This window comes from Hemiscyllium ocellatum, chromosome 24 (genome assembly GCF_020745735.1).
Source record: "Hemiscyllium ocellatum isolate sHemOce1 chromosome 24, sHemOce1.pat.X.cur, whole genome shotgun sequence".
Taxonomy (NCBI): Eukaryota; Metazoa; Chordata; class Chondrichthyes; order Orectolobiformes; family Hemiscylliidae; genus Hemiscyllium; species Hemiscyllium ocellatum.
Window position 1 is genome coordinate 16113271 of NC_083424.1, and position 14560 is coordinate 16127830.

Here is a 14560-nt window from a genome sequence, read left to right on the forward strand (position 1 = left end):
TGAAGGCTTCCAGCCGTCCCTTTACCTGAGAACATCTGCCTCCAATCAGCTTTCAAAAGTTCTTGCCTAATACCGTCAAAATTCGCCTTTCTCCAATTTAGAACTTCAACTTTTAGATCTGGTCTATCCTTTTCCATCACTATTTTAAAACAAACAGAATTATGGTCACTGACCCCAAAGTGCTCCCCCACTGACACCTCAGTCACCTGCCCTGCCTTATTTCCCAAGATTAGGTCAAGTTTTGCACCTTCTCTGGTAGGTACATCCACATACTGAATCAGAAAATTGTCTTGTACATACTTAAGAAATTTTTCTCCATCTAAACCTTTAACACTGTGGCAGTCCCAGTCGATGTTTGGAAAGTTAAAATTCCCTACAATAACCACCCAATTATTCTTAGCTGAGATCTCCTTACAAGTTTGTTTCTCAATTTCCCTCTGACTATCAGGGGGTCTATAATACAATCCCAATAAGGTGATCATCCCTTTCTTATTTCTCAGTTCCACCCAAATAACTTCCCTGGATGTATTTCCAGGAATATCCTCCCTCAGCACAGCTGTAATGTTATCCCTTCTCAAAAATGCCACTCCCCCTCGTCTCTTGCCTCTCTATCCTTCCTGTAGCATTTGTATCCTGGAACATGAAGCTGCCAGTCCTGTCCATCCCTGAGTCATGTTTCTGTAATTGCTATGATATCCCAGTCCCATGTTCCTAACCATGCCCTGAGTTCATCTGCCTTCCCTGTTAGGCCCCTTGCATTGAAATAAATGCAATTTAATTTATTAGTCCTACCTTGTCCCTGCCTGCCCTGACTGCCTGACTCACTTCTGTTCTCAACTGTACCAGTCTCAAATTGATCTCTTTCCTTACTATTTCCCTGGATTCCACCCCCCACCTTACTAGTTTAAATTCTCCCAAGCAGCTCTAGCAAATCTCCCTGCCAGTATATTTGTCCCCTTCCAATTTAGGTGCAATCCGTCGTCCTTGTAACAGGTCACTTCTACTCCAAAAGAGATTCCAATGATCCAAAAATGTGAATCTTTCTCCCATACACCAGCTCCTCAGCCATGCATTCATCTGCTCTATCCTCCTATTCCTGCCCTCACTAGCTCATTGCACTGGGAGTAATCCAGATATTACTACCCTTGAGGACCTCCTTTTTAAATTTCTACCTAAATCTCTGTAATCTCCCTTCAGAGTCTCAACCTTTTTCCTTCCTATGTCGTTGGTTCCAATGTGGAAATGACCTCTTGCTGGCCCTTCTCTCCCGTGAGAACATTCTGCACCCTCTGAGACATTCTTGATCCTGGCACCAGGGAAACAGCACACCATTCTGCTTTTTCTCTGCTGGCCACAGAAACGTCTGTCTGTACCTCGGACTACAGAATCCCCCCATACAATTGATTTCTTGGAAGTTGACGTACCCTTCGTTGCATTAGAGCCAGTCTCAATACCAGAAACTTGGCTGTTCGTGCGATGTTCCCCTGAGAATCCATCACCCCCCCTACATTTTCCCAAACAGCATCCCCTGTTTGAAATGGGTATATCCACAAAGACTCCTGCCCTGGGTACCTACCTCTCTTGCTCTTCCTGGAGTTAACCCATCTGTGTGACTGTATCTGAGACTTCACCCCCCCCCCCCCTTTCCTATAACTGCCATACTGTTGCTGTTGCAATTTCCTCATCGCTTCTAACTGTCTCTCCAACTGGTCCATTCGATCTGCTGAGATTCAATCCAACAGCATTTATGGCAGATATAATCCACAGTAACCCTTAAATTCTCTTTAAACTCCCACATCTGACAAGAAGTACATATCACTGCAAAGGCCATTTTTGCTCCTTCACAATCTACAGACCCAGAAAATAACACCGTTAAATTAATAGCTATGACATATATTTTGTTTAATCAAGAGACTTATCTCCAAAAGCACATAATCAAGAAAGAACCCACTGTACTCACTACTGCAGCCTTTCTATTGGACACATTTAATGAATATTACCTACTAAGGAGCTAATTAATGATTCAGCATGACCAATATCCCCACACTGAATGCATATATTGTTCAATGTGTTAATAATAGATTATAGAATTTATAGAAAACAGTCTGCAGCCACTCTGAGGCATGAGTTCAAGATTCACTGCTGCACAGGCTATTTTGATTTGATTGATTTTAATGAAGTAAAACAGCTGGAGTCAGTGGTAGTAAGCATGCAGCTGCTTATTTCTTTAATGTCCCTTAGGCAAGGCAGTCTCTCCTCACCCAGTCTGAAGGTTGAGACAACCCACAGAATATGGTTGACTCTTAACTGCTCTGTAAAAACAATGACTGCAGATGCTGGAAACCAGATTCTGGATCAGTGGTGCTGGAAGAGCACAGTAGTTCAGGCAGCATCCAACGAGCAGTGAAATCGACGTTTTGGGCAAAAGCCCTTCATCAGGAATAAAGGCAGTGAGCTGGAAGCATGGAGAGATAAACTAGGGGAGGGTGGGGGTGGGGAGAGAGTAGCATAGAGTACAATGGATGAGTGGGGGAGGAGATGAAGGTGATAGGTCACGGAGGAGAGGGTGGGGTGGATAGGTGGAAAAGAAAATAGGCAGGTCGGACAAGTCCGGACAAGCCATGGGGACAGTGCTGAACTGGAAGTTTGAAACTAGGATGAGGTGGGGGAAGGGGAAATGAGGAAGCTGTTGAAGTCCGCATTGATGTCCTGGGGTTGAAGTGTTCCAAGGCGGAAGATGAGGCGTTCTTCCTCCAGGCGTCTGGTGGTGAGGGAGTGGCGGTGAAGGAGGCCCAGGACCTCCATGTCCTCGGCAGAGTGGGAGGGGGAATTGAAATATTGGGGCAGGGCGGTGTGGTTGATTGGTGCGGGTATCTCAGAGATGTTCCCTAAAGCGCTCTGCTTTAGGTGCCCCAATGTAGAGGAGACCGCATCAGGAGCAACGGATACAATAAATGATATTAGTGGATGTGCAGGTAAAACTTTGGATGTGGAAGGCTCCTTTAGGGCCTTGGATAGAGGTGAGGGAGGAGGTGTGGGCGCAGGTTTTACAGTTCCTGCGGTGGCAGGGGAAAGTGCCAGGATGGGAGGGTGGGTCGTGGGGGGGCGTGACCTGACCAGGTAGTTACGGAGGGAACGGTCTTTGCAGAAGGCAGAAAGGGGTGGGGGGGGAATATATCCCTGGTGGTGGGGTCTTTTTGGAGGTGGCAGAAATGTCAGCGGATGATTTGGTTTATGCGAAGGTTGGTAGGGTGGAAGGTGAGCACCGAGGGCGTTCTGTCCTTGTTACGGTTGGAGGGTTGTGGCCTGAGGGCGGAGGTGCAGGATGTGGACGAGATGTGTTGGAGGGCATCTTTAACCACGTGGGAAGGGAAATTGCGCTCTCTAAAGAAGGAGGCCATCTGGTGTGTTCTATGGTGGAACTGGTCTTCCTGGGAGCAGATACAGCGGAGACGGAGGAATTGGGAATACGGGATGGCATTTTTGCAAGAGATAGGGTTGGAAGAAGTGTAATCCAGGTAGCTGTGGGAGTCGGTGGGTTTGTAAAAAAATGTCAGTATCAAGTCGGTCATCATTAATGGAGATGGAGAGGTCCAGGAAGGGGAGGGAGGTGTCAGAGATGGTCCAGGTAAATTTAAGGTCAGGGTGGAATGTGTTGGTGAAGTTGATGAATTGCTCAACCTCCTCGCGGGAGCACAAGGTGGCGCCAATGCAGTCATCAATGTAGCGGAGGAAGAGGTGGGGAGTGGTGCTGGTGTAATTACGGAAGATCAACTGTTCTACGTAGCCAACAAAGAGACAGGCATAGCTTTAACAGCTCTGTGTTGCTTAGCAAGCCCTCAGTTGACTCGCCATAACTTTTTTTTTAAGTGCAATTGGGGATGGGTAGTAAATGTCAGCCTTGTGGATGATTCCTGAATCCCATGGATGAATAAGTATGAACTTTGTCCTTAATTAACTCATATTTTCTTATTAAACATGAGAAAGTATTTTGTAGTTGAATCTGAGGAGCACATTACTCAACATTAATTTCAGCCATGTTCTGTAAGTGTAAAGTAAGCAAAACCTATGGGGAGAAAAAGGGAATGGAGCACTGAGTTGGATGATCAGCTATGGTCATATTTAATAGTGGAGCAGACTCAAAGGGCCAAATGGCCTACTTCTCCTATAATTCTATGCTTCAATGTAAATAATTTTGTAGTTTGAAATAATGGCCATTGACTGAAGCACACATTTTCTTTATAATTAATTGAATTTAATTTGTCATTTACATGATTAAAGATAATTTTCCTATGTATCATTTTTGCTAAAAATGACTTTTTAAAAAAATGATTTAATTTTCCCCTCAGGAACAAGTGGCTGTGAAAAGCAGAGGAGAAATGGAAATACGTCAGATGTGAGTGGAATGAAAAATGACCATCAGAGGTTTAGTTCAGAGTTTTGCAGAATGGATTTTCCCCTCCCCCGCATTTAAACACTAAAAGTGAAAAGTAGCTTCCCAAATTGCTTTCCAAATGCCATTCTCTGTGCTAGGAAGTGAAGCATCACCTATAATTTATGCATCATTCACATCGCTTTTCAGTATTTTCCTGACGTGAAACCCAAGTGCCTTTTTACAGTCACAGTCTCTCTGCAGTCATTTTTACTTTGTGTACTTGAACTTGTTTTAATTCACTTTAAGTGCAGAATAGTTTTTAAAAAAAAACAGTTGAGGTTGTTAGAAAATCATACATTAAAATGAATCTTGAAAGAATAGTGTGCTTTTAGCAACATGTTCACTAATATTGACGTAGACCATGAGAGTGTTATGTGTTGTACATTTGGCATTCTTTGTTTTTAATAACAACTTAGAAGAGGGATGGTTGGAATTTGCACATGGGATTCCCCCACCACCCCATTTCCTCCTCCTCCTTGTTAAGTTGTTGGAAGTATTGATGCTTTTTAAAATATTAAATTCTTGTCTTTGTAAGAAAGTGATTCACTGGCCATAGCCTCACTGTCAGGGTTGAAGGCTAAATGTGTGCTACCCCACACAATTTGTTATTTCATATCAAACATTTTTAAAATTCATTTTCATTCTGTGCCAATAAGATTGTTCTTCCTGGTCCTAATGAGAGGATTCAGTAGCCTAATCTCAACTGAGATGAAAGCAGAAGTGCTGGAGGAAGTGCAAAGAGAAACAGTTACTGATCTGAGTCCAATGACTCCTCCTCTTCAGATCTCCAGCATCCGCAGTACTTTGTGTTTAGTTCCATTGAGCTCTGATGAGCTTAGGACCTCCTTGTCAGGGATCTTGACACTTACTTAGGATTTAGAGTTCCATTTGTATCCTCAAAGCCACAACTAGAGATGACCAAGTTGACTGTCCTCCCCATAAGAGTTCACACTTTATTTTAGTATTTGTTTCACCATGAGTAAGACACCCTTGTATATCTGAGAGAGTTAAGGTTGGTGTCACTCTCCTTTTAAGGATCTCAAGCCAGGAACAAGTGATCTTCCTCTGTTGTGCCTATAAAATTTGATGTTTGCCAACTCGCTCTCCTCCTCCAGCCTCCTATACACCCCCAGCTCGCTCTCACTGGTATAGGCAACAATTTGTGCAAGTTCCATATGAGACAAATGAGTCATAAAAAGGCTTGGGTCTGGTTTTGGTTTAAATATTTTGTATGTAAATTGGAAGTTTATTTTCTATGTACTTTTATATGAACTATACTTTAAAATCTCCATAAAACAGAAATGACCAAGGCTTCAGTTTGATGCCCTAGTGTTTGAGGATGTAATGGATCAGTTATGATGTGGAAACTAAATGCCTTGAGGATAGCACAACTTCTCTCTGCCTAGTGTTTTATTGAAACTTGGAAAAGGTGAGATACAACTTGCCAAGGTTAACCCTGTCTGGTAGCTTGTGGTACAGTGACCACTTGGAGGTTCACCACAATTCATCATGCTGTCTAAATACAAGAACAATTTCCAAGACATCGTTTTGTCTGGTTTTGGACGAGGTGAGGACAAAAGGGGCCTTTTTTAAGCCAAATGCAGTCAGAATCTATTGAGAGGATTAGGCCATTGTCCTGAGCCTTTGCTCATCTATCCCTTTTAAAAACCGTCCTCTATCCTATGTTGCAACTATGCAATGCATTTGCATTCCTGATAAAAGCCATCAGTTCATCTGTGACCATGTCTGGGCAGGAATGGTGCTACTTTCCTTATTGTCCATTGCCTTTTTCCTCAATGAACTTTCTTACGGATGTGTGTGTGTGCGCGTATGACAGAATGACTTACTGGCACATCCCAGAAACAAGCTTCTGAAATAGCAAGTGTTCAAAATACTCGGCTGATCTGGCAATCTGCAGAGAGAGAAAGAGTTAGTCTTGAGTCAAAACCAAAGCTTCAAAGCATTCTGAACTAGATTTGACTTCAGGATGAATGGAAAACATTGAGTTATCTACTTGATTAGACCATACTAAATCTTAACGTTGGATCCCTTGTAAGAACTGATTTTAAATGTCCACTTCTGTGTTTTGAAAGGATTACATAGGCATTGAGAAAAGTGCAGTGTCCGTGATGCTTGACATTGTGTCTAACAGCCCCACTGTCTATAAATAACTGCATAAACTGCTTAACCATAATTTAAGTATGTAACATGATGATTGTGTCTCTAGACAGTGAATTGTGTAGGCAGAGTTTTCCAACATTCAAATATTTTTGAACCACAGTACATGTATTAAGTCTATGTGCCAAATCTATTGGGTAAATTTAATCTGACTGGAACCGCAAAACCCATCTTCCACCCACCCCACCCTCTGCAGTAGCATTCTGCAGGTAGTATCCGTCCAGTGTAGCCTGTGACTTGGTTAGTCTTTTGTGAGAGACTGCTGGTATCAGTCTGTAATTAAGTATATTGAGGATCTGAAACAAGGTTTTTTTAAAAAATGATTAAAATGGGAATCTAAATGTTAACGTGCAGGAAACTGAGTTGAGTAAGTTGTCTGTAAAGCAGCTTATGTGAAACTATTCGCGTTTAAAATGTGACCATGGATTCTATTGTATTTGCTGACTGGAGTTATTTGGAGGATTTTATACTTGAATCAGGATTTTGTAACATTGTGATGTTAAATCTTTTATTTCCTCCTGCCCTCCAATTTCCACACCACATATGACTGACTTGCCTGAGGGTGGGTTGTCACCTACTTCCAGGCTTCTACCAACAGCTGTGCGAAGCTGCATGAGAGCACCCTGGCAATGAGGATCTTTCCTCAATATGACCATTGCTTCCTGCCCTCTTTTTCTCTCTGGAGTATTCTGGCATTTGCTCAGTTTTCAGGTGTCCGGACCTCCTGGATCAGGAATGAATCCACATTGCTCACTGCTCCATGCTGATGTTCTAATGCATGCTGCCATTGCAAAGCTTTTTATGTTTTACAGTTGAGCATTAACTGGGGATCTTCATTAGTTTGGAATTCTGCACTTGGTTTGTGAATGTGCATCTGGAGCAGCCTTTCTTGCGAATAAGCTTTCGTCTTCACAACACTTACATTCAGTAGTGAACATAAAAAGAAATGGGGGGGTGGGGGTGAGAATTAATTTTAGAAAGTCGTGGATGTAACCAGTTGGCCTTTTAATGTGAATTAAATTGCTCCAGTGCTTCAGATTATTACATGGGCTGTCTGTTCACCTGCAGATCACCAACTGAATAACCCATTGTAGATGATCAGAATAATGGTGCAATGACTTAAATGATATCTGCTTTTTATTATCCATCCTGTAATTTCACATTTTGTCAAAGTACATACCATTCAGATGCCTAGTTTATGTACAGACACAGTAAATGATTTTCCTATATTTATAAAAGTATATATGGGTGGTAGTCAATTTCTTTTTTGCTAATCATGCTGTGATTTTAAAGCTACGTAAGCTGATATCAGAGTATAAATGTATTTGTAATGTATCAGATCAAAAATTAGAAATAAAGTCATTTTATATAAGCTGAGTATCTTTTTTTTCCACAAGATCCCCATCCCTGCTGTTTCTGGAGTTGGTGTGCAGTAAGTAAAAACATGTGGGGTCTTAATGATTAGCAGTATGTGGGAGTGCATCTCTCAATACTGATGCTGAAATGAATGGATGTATGAATTTGCATTTAGATGCCAGCAGCCTCCAGTAAGCATAACTTTCCAACCTAGGAATACCATTATGTAAAATTGCTATCCTACTCAAACATTTGCTCCAACAAGCATTTGAAAGCAAAATTTAGCATACCCTGCCATTAATTTCTCATCTCTGCTTCTCTGCTGAAGGATCTTCTCAGAATAGATATCAGTAATCCAATTGATTTTGTTTGTTGTCATCCTAGCCTCTGCATTGTGTTGGGTTCCTGAGACAGGGTAAGTGCTGAGGATGTTTCGCCTTATGAAAGAGTCTCTGACCAGAGGGCATAGGTTCCAGAATTAGGGGTGCTACTTTAAGATTGAGATGAAGGGATTTTCTCTGACGATTGAGTGTCTTCAGAACTCCTTCCCACAGAAAGCTGAGGGCAGAGTCCTTGCATATATTTAAGGCTGAGATAGATTCTTGCTCAGTAAGGTTATTGAGTTATGGAGAAAGGGCAGGAAAGTGGACGCGAGGAGTGTTGGATCAGCTTATGATCCTGTTGAATAGCAAAGCAGGCCCGAGGGACTGCTAGCCTACTCATGTCCTTGTGTCTGATGGTCTTCTCTGCCTGAGAAATATCGGGGTGGTAATAAATTGCTTAATGACTTGAACCTGGGCTTCCTAGCAAGACCTTTGAGGGCAGCACAGTGGTTAGCACTGTTGTCTCACAGCGCCAGAGACTTGGGTTCAATTCGTGCCTCAGGCGACCGACTGTGTGGAGTTTGCACGTTCTCCCTGTGTCTGCGTGGGTTGCCTCCTGGTGCTCCGGTTTCCTCCCACAGTTACAAAAATGTGCAGGTCAGGTGAATTGGCCATGCTAAATTGCCCGTAGTGTTAGGTGAAGGGGTAAATGTAGGGGTATGGGTCTGGGTGGGTGCGCTTCGGCCGGTCGGTGTGGACCTGTTGGGCCGAAGGGCCTGTTTCCACACTGTAAGTAATCTAATCTAACCTGATCTACTTTTGCTCCTGTGATCAGGGGAGTCTCTCCACCTGCTCACTATTTGGTGTATTTTGATTAAAGTATGAATGAGAGAACCACGTTCAAGTCCAGGATTGGAATCTTTGCATATTTCTCTTCCACAGTCTGCCAACTTTGTGAGTGATATTTAAGCAGTTTCAAAAAATTTTTCAGGTGCTCATTGAGCTGTATCGTGGCAAAGATCCAATGTCTTCAGGAAGAAATCACCAAATTTCTGCTGAATTTGCATGATGGGTGCTGGCAGTTGACTTCACTCTCTCTTTTTCTTTGGAGTTGCTGCTGTTTAAATAATTTGCCTTATTTTTTAAGCCTTTTTACACTCATTTTTTAATCTTTATTTTACATGATAGTCGATGTATTCTACCCAACAGTGACTTCTCCAATTTCAGATTACAGTCACTAGTTTTAAAGTTTATTCCTGAATACTGCAGTAATTCTATTTACATATTTAGCCATGCAAATCCATTCCATGAATTTATTTTAATAGTTTCAAAGCCCTTAATCTTTGCGTAGTCATCTGTCCCACACTTTTGAAGATTTCAGTTGACCCAGTTTCTTCAGCCTTCAAGATATGAATGTACCAAATTTTCACCTCAACCTGAATTAAAAATTGCCTCCGAATTTTCACTTGAGAACATTAGACTAATTTAGAAATGATTTATTAAATAATAATGAAGTATGTGACCGAATAGACCATTTGAGGTTTTAGTCATAGTCATAGTGATGCATGGCATGGAAACAGATCCTTCAGTTTGACTTGTTCACGCCGATCAGATATCCCAATTTAATCTAGAGTCATTTGCCAGCACTTGGCCTATATCCCTCTAAACCCTCCCTATTCATATACCCATCCAGATGCCTTTTTAAATGTTGCATTTGTACCAGTCTCCCCCATGTTCTCTGGCAGTTCATTCCATACGCGTACCACCCTCTGTGTGAAAAGGTTGCCCCTTAGGTCTCTTTTATATCTTTCCCCTCTCACCCTAAACCTATGCCTCTAGTTCTGGACTACCCGATCCCAGAGGAAAGAATTTGTCTATTTATCCTATCCATGCCCCTCATAATTTTATAAACCTCGATAAGGTCACCCCACAGCCTCCGACACTTCAGGGAAAATAACCTCAGCCTATTACAATTAGGTCCTCCACAACCACCTGATGAAGGAGTGGAGTTCTGAAAGCTAGTGCTTCCAATTAAACCTGTTGGACTATAACCTGGTATTGTATGATTTTTAACTTTGTATCTCCCTATAACTCAAATCCTCCAACCCTGGCAATATCCTTGTAAATTTTTTCTCAACCCTTTCAGGTTTCACAACATCCTTCCAATAGGAAGGAGATCAGAATTGCACACAATATTCCAACAGTGACCTGACCAATGTCCTGTACAGCTGTAACATGACCTCCCAACTTCTGTACTCAATGCTCTGACCCATAAACGAAAGCATACCAAACACCGCCTTCATTATCCTATCTACCTTCATTGCACTCTACTTTCAAGGAACTATGAACCTGCACTCTAAGGTCTGTTTGTTCTGCAACACTCCCTAGGACCTTACCATTAAGTGTATAAGTTCTGCTAAGATTTGCTTTCTCTAAATGTCCCACCTCACATTTAGATAAATTAAACTCATCTTCCACTTCTCAACCCATTGGTCCATCTGATCAAGATCCCATTTAATCTGAGGTAACCCCCTTTGCCATCCACTACACCTCCAATTTTGATGTCATCTGCAAACTTAATAACCATGTCTCTTCTGTTCACATCCAAGTCAGTCATTTAAATGACAAAAGTTAGTGGACCCAGCACTGATCCTTGTGGTACTCCACTGATCACAGGCCTCCAGTCTGAAAAACATTCTTCCACTACCACTACCCTCTGTCTTGTACCTTCGAACCAGTTCTGGATCCAAATGGCTAGTTCTCCCTGTATTCCGTGAGATTTAATCTATGGGGAACCTTATTGAACACCTTACTGGAGTTCATATTGCATCCACCGGTCTGCCCGCCTCAGATTTTCTTTGGAGAAAAAGGATTAAGTGGGAGTTGGCAAAATGTGTCTGCGTATGAGTATGCATCCAAATAATAGTCATGTGCACAGGCCATGTAGGATAAAGCTTCCCAGGTTTATCTCCTAAATAATCACATTTCAGGCTGCATCAGTGAGCACTGAGTGGGCAAACAGCTGTTGTAGCTTGGTCAGAGCTCCACAGTGGCCAGCACTGCTGCTGATCTTGAGACCTCAACATTTCTGAAATTCACACCACACTTTGGGAAACCCTGGTTTGGAGCTTCATACATGGTTTCTACGCAAGTGTTCTGTCTGACTCAGTGACACAAGAAGCTTGACACCATTGAGGAGAAAGCAACCCACTTGATTGGCACAGCATCTACTCTGCACCACTGACACACAAGAGCAGCCCTGAGAACTATCTACAAGATGCACTGCAGGAATTCACCAAGGTTCCTCAGCACATTCCAAATCTATGACCAATTTCACTTGGAAAGACCAGAGCAACAGATACATGGGAACACCACGACTTACAGGTTTCCCTTCAATCTGCTCACGGTCTTTACTTGGATATATATCACCATCCCTTTGGTGTTGCTGGATCAAAATTCCGAATTCCCTTCCTAAGGTACTGAAGGAGGTGGCTCTAGAAATTGTGGATGCATTGGTGATCGTTTTCCAATGTTCTATGGATACAGGATCAGTTCCTGCCGCTTGGAGGGTGGCTATTATTCCACTTTTTAAGAAAGGAGGGAGAGAGAAAACAGAATTATCGACCAGTTAGTCTGACCTCAGTGGTAGGAAAGATGCTGGAATCAATTATAAAGGATGAAATTACGACACATCTGGATAGCAGTAACAGGATAGGTCAGAGTCAGCATGGATTTATGAAGGGGAAATCATGCTTGACTAATCTTCTGGAATTATTTGAGGATGTAACTCTGATAATGGACAAGGGAAATCCAGTGGATGTAGTATGCCTGGACTTTCAGAAAGCCTTTGATAAAGTCCCACATAGGAGGTTAGTGAGCAAAATTAGGGCACATGGTATTAGGGACAAAATACTGACTTGGATTGAAAATTGGTTGGCTGACAGGAAACAAAGAGTAGTGATAAACAGCTCCCTTTCGGAATGGCAGGCGGTGACCAGTGGTGTGCCGCAGGGATCAGTTCTGGGACCGCAGCTTTTTACAATGTACATTAATGATATAGATGAAGGTATTAAAAATAATATTAGCAAATTTGCTGATGACACAAAGCTGGGTGGCAGGGTGAAATGTAAGGAGGATGTTCGGAGAATATGGGGTGACCTGGACAGATTAGGTGAGTAGACGGATGCATGGAAGATGCAGTTTAATGTGGATAAATGTATGGTTATCCACTTTGGTGGCAAGAACAGGAAGGCAGGTTACTACCTAAATGGAGTCAAGTTAGGTAAAACGGCAGTACAATGAAATCTAGGTGTTCTTGTACATCAGTCAATGAAGAGAAAGTGAGGTCTGCAGATGCTGGAGATCAGAGCTGAAAATGTGTTGCTGGAAAAGCGCAGCAAGTCAGGCAGCATCCAAGGAGCAGGAAATTCGATGAAGGGCTTATGCCTGAAACGTCGAATCTCCTGCTCCTTGGATGCTGCCTGACCTGCTGCGCTTTTCCAGCAACACATTTTCAGCATCAGTCAATGAAAGCAAGCATGCAGGTACAGCAGGCAGTGAAGAAAGCTAATAGCATGCTGGCCTTCATAACAAGAGGAATTGAGTGTAGAAGCAAAGAGGTCCTTCAGCAGCTGTACAGGGCCCTGGTGAAATTGTGCGCAGTTTTGGTCTCCAAATTTGAGGAAAGGCATTCTGGCTAATGAAGGAGTGCAGTGTAGGTTCACGAGGTCAATTCTCGGAATGGCGGGACTATCTTACGCTGAAAGATTGGAGTGACTGGGCTTGTATACACTTGAGTTTAGAAGGCTGAGAGGGGATCTGATTAAGACATATAAGATTATTCAAGGATTGGACACTCTGGATGTAGGAAGCATGTTTCTGCTGATGGGTGAATCCCGAACCAGAGGACACAGCTTAAAAATAAGGGGTAGGCCATTTAGGACAGAGATGAGGAGAAACTTCTTCACCCAGAGAGTGTGGGTGTGTGGAATGCTCTGCCCCAGAAGGCTGTGGAGGTCAAGTCTCTGGATACTTTCAAGAAAGAGTTGGATAGAACTCTTAAGGATGGTGGAGCCAAGGGTTATGGGGATAAGGCAGGAACAGGATACTGATTGAGGATGATCAGCCATGATCATAATGAATGGTGGTGCTGGCTCGAAGGGCAGAATGGCCTACTCCTGCACCTATTGTTTTGTTGGTCTACTTAGAGTAAGTAGACTGCAGTAGTTCAAGAAAGCAGCTAACCACCATCTTCAAGGGCAAATAGGGACAGTCAAATGCTGGCTCAGCCAGCCACACTCACATTGAGTGAATTTAAAATAACACAGGAATCTCATTTTAATAGCCTGATGAAGCACATTTTAATGGAAATCAAGTACTTCGTACGAGACGTGCTGTCCAAAAAAAGGATTGTTCTGGGAATAAAATTTATGCCCACCAGAAATTTGCTTCCATGGATTCTGGTTTCCTTTCAGCACTGCACTGGAGGCAAAGGTGTTTGGAGGAGGGGATGATGTATTACAGCTGAAACTGTGATAATGCTTTGTGCTTTAACTGAGGAGAAGGGGAGACAAAGGGTGAGTAGTGGCAAGGTAGTTCAGGAGTGACATTGTAAAACACTGCACACAATTGAGATTGAAATACTTTTTTATCTATAGATATGAGGTGAAGGTGTGTTTATAGCGTCAGGTCACAATCTTGTTAAATGATCAAACGTCCCAGAAAGGCTCAATACCATATATGACAAGTTCATTCCTCTAGCACTGCAGGCCTTTATGTAGCTAATAACTACTTAAATAACCTAACTTAAATGTGCATCAGATTAATTGTTCTATAATTAATATGTGGACAGTTTCCTTTCGTTTTCTTTGCTAAGCTTTTCTATCTCGCCTTGGGTCATAATCTTTGCCATTGCTCTAAATAGCCTCTTCCGAATATAATTCGCTCCTCTGTTACTTTACTTTCTTGCATCTTTTTCTTTAGTCACTGTGCATTTTTATACATATCCCTATGGATTTCCTCTAAGTTTCTCCTTCGTTGTTCTGCCTGTTATTCTTGAACCTCTTTTCAGACTCTTTGTGACAATAAGCAGAAATTAATCTCCATTAGATCAAAAATTTAGTTCGCATCTTCCTCGTCTACAAATAGAACTGGCTGGCTAAAATGTTACTAAGAGGATTGAAGCATTTTAGTTCCACTAGAGCTTAATTCTATCAAACAATGTGGTTCCTGGATGGTTGTGATATTTGAAACCTCGTTTCAGCGGGTG

At 42.3% G+C, this 14560-nt stretch overlaps 1 protein-coding gene across 1 annotated transcript in view; it reads left to right on the forward strand.

Moving 5' to 3' along the window:
- Positions 1-7928, forward strand: part of ptpn11a (protein tyrosine phosphatase non-receptor type 11a) — a 59929-nt gene extending 52001 nt beyond the window's left edge. The window contains exon 16 of the mRNA XM_060843512.1: positions 4350-7928. The gene's annotated coding sequence lies outside the window, so the exon portion shown is untranslated. The remainder of the gene's footprint in view (positions 1-4349) is intronic.
- Positions 7929-14560: the final 6632 nt, after the last annotated feature.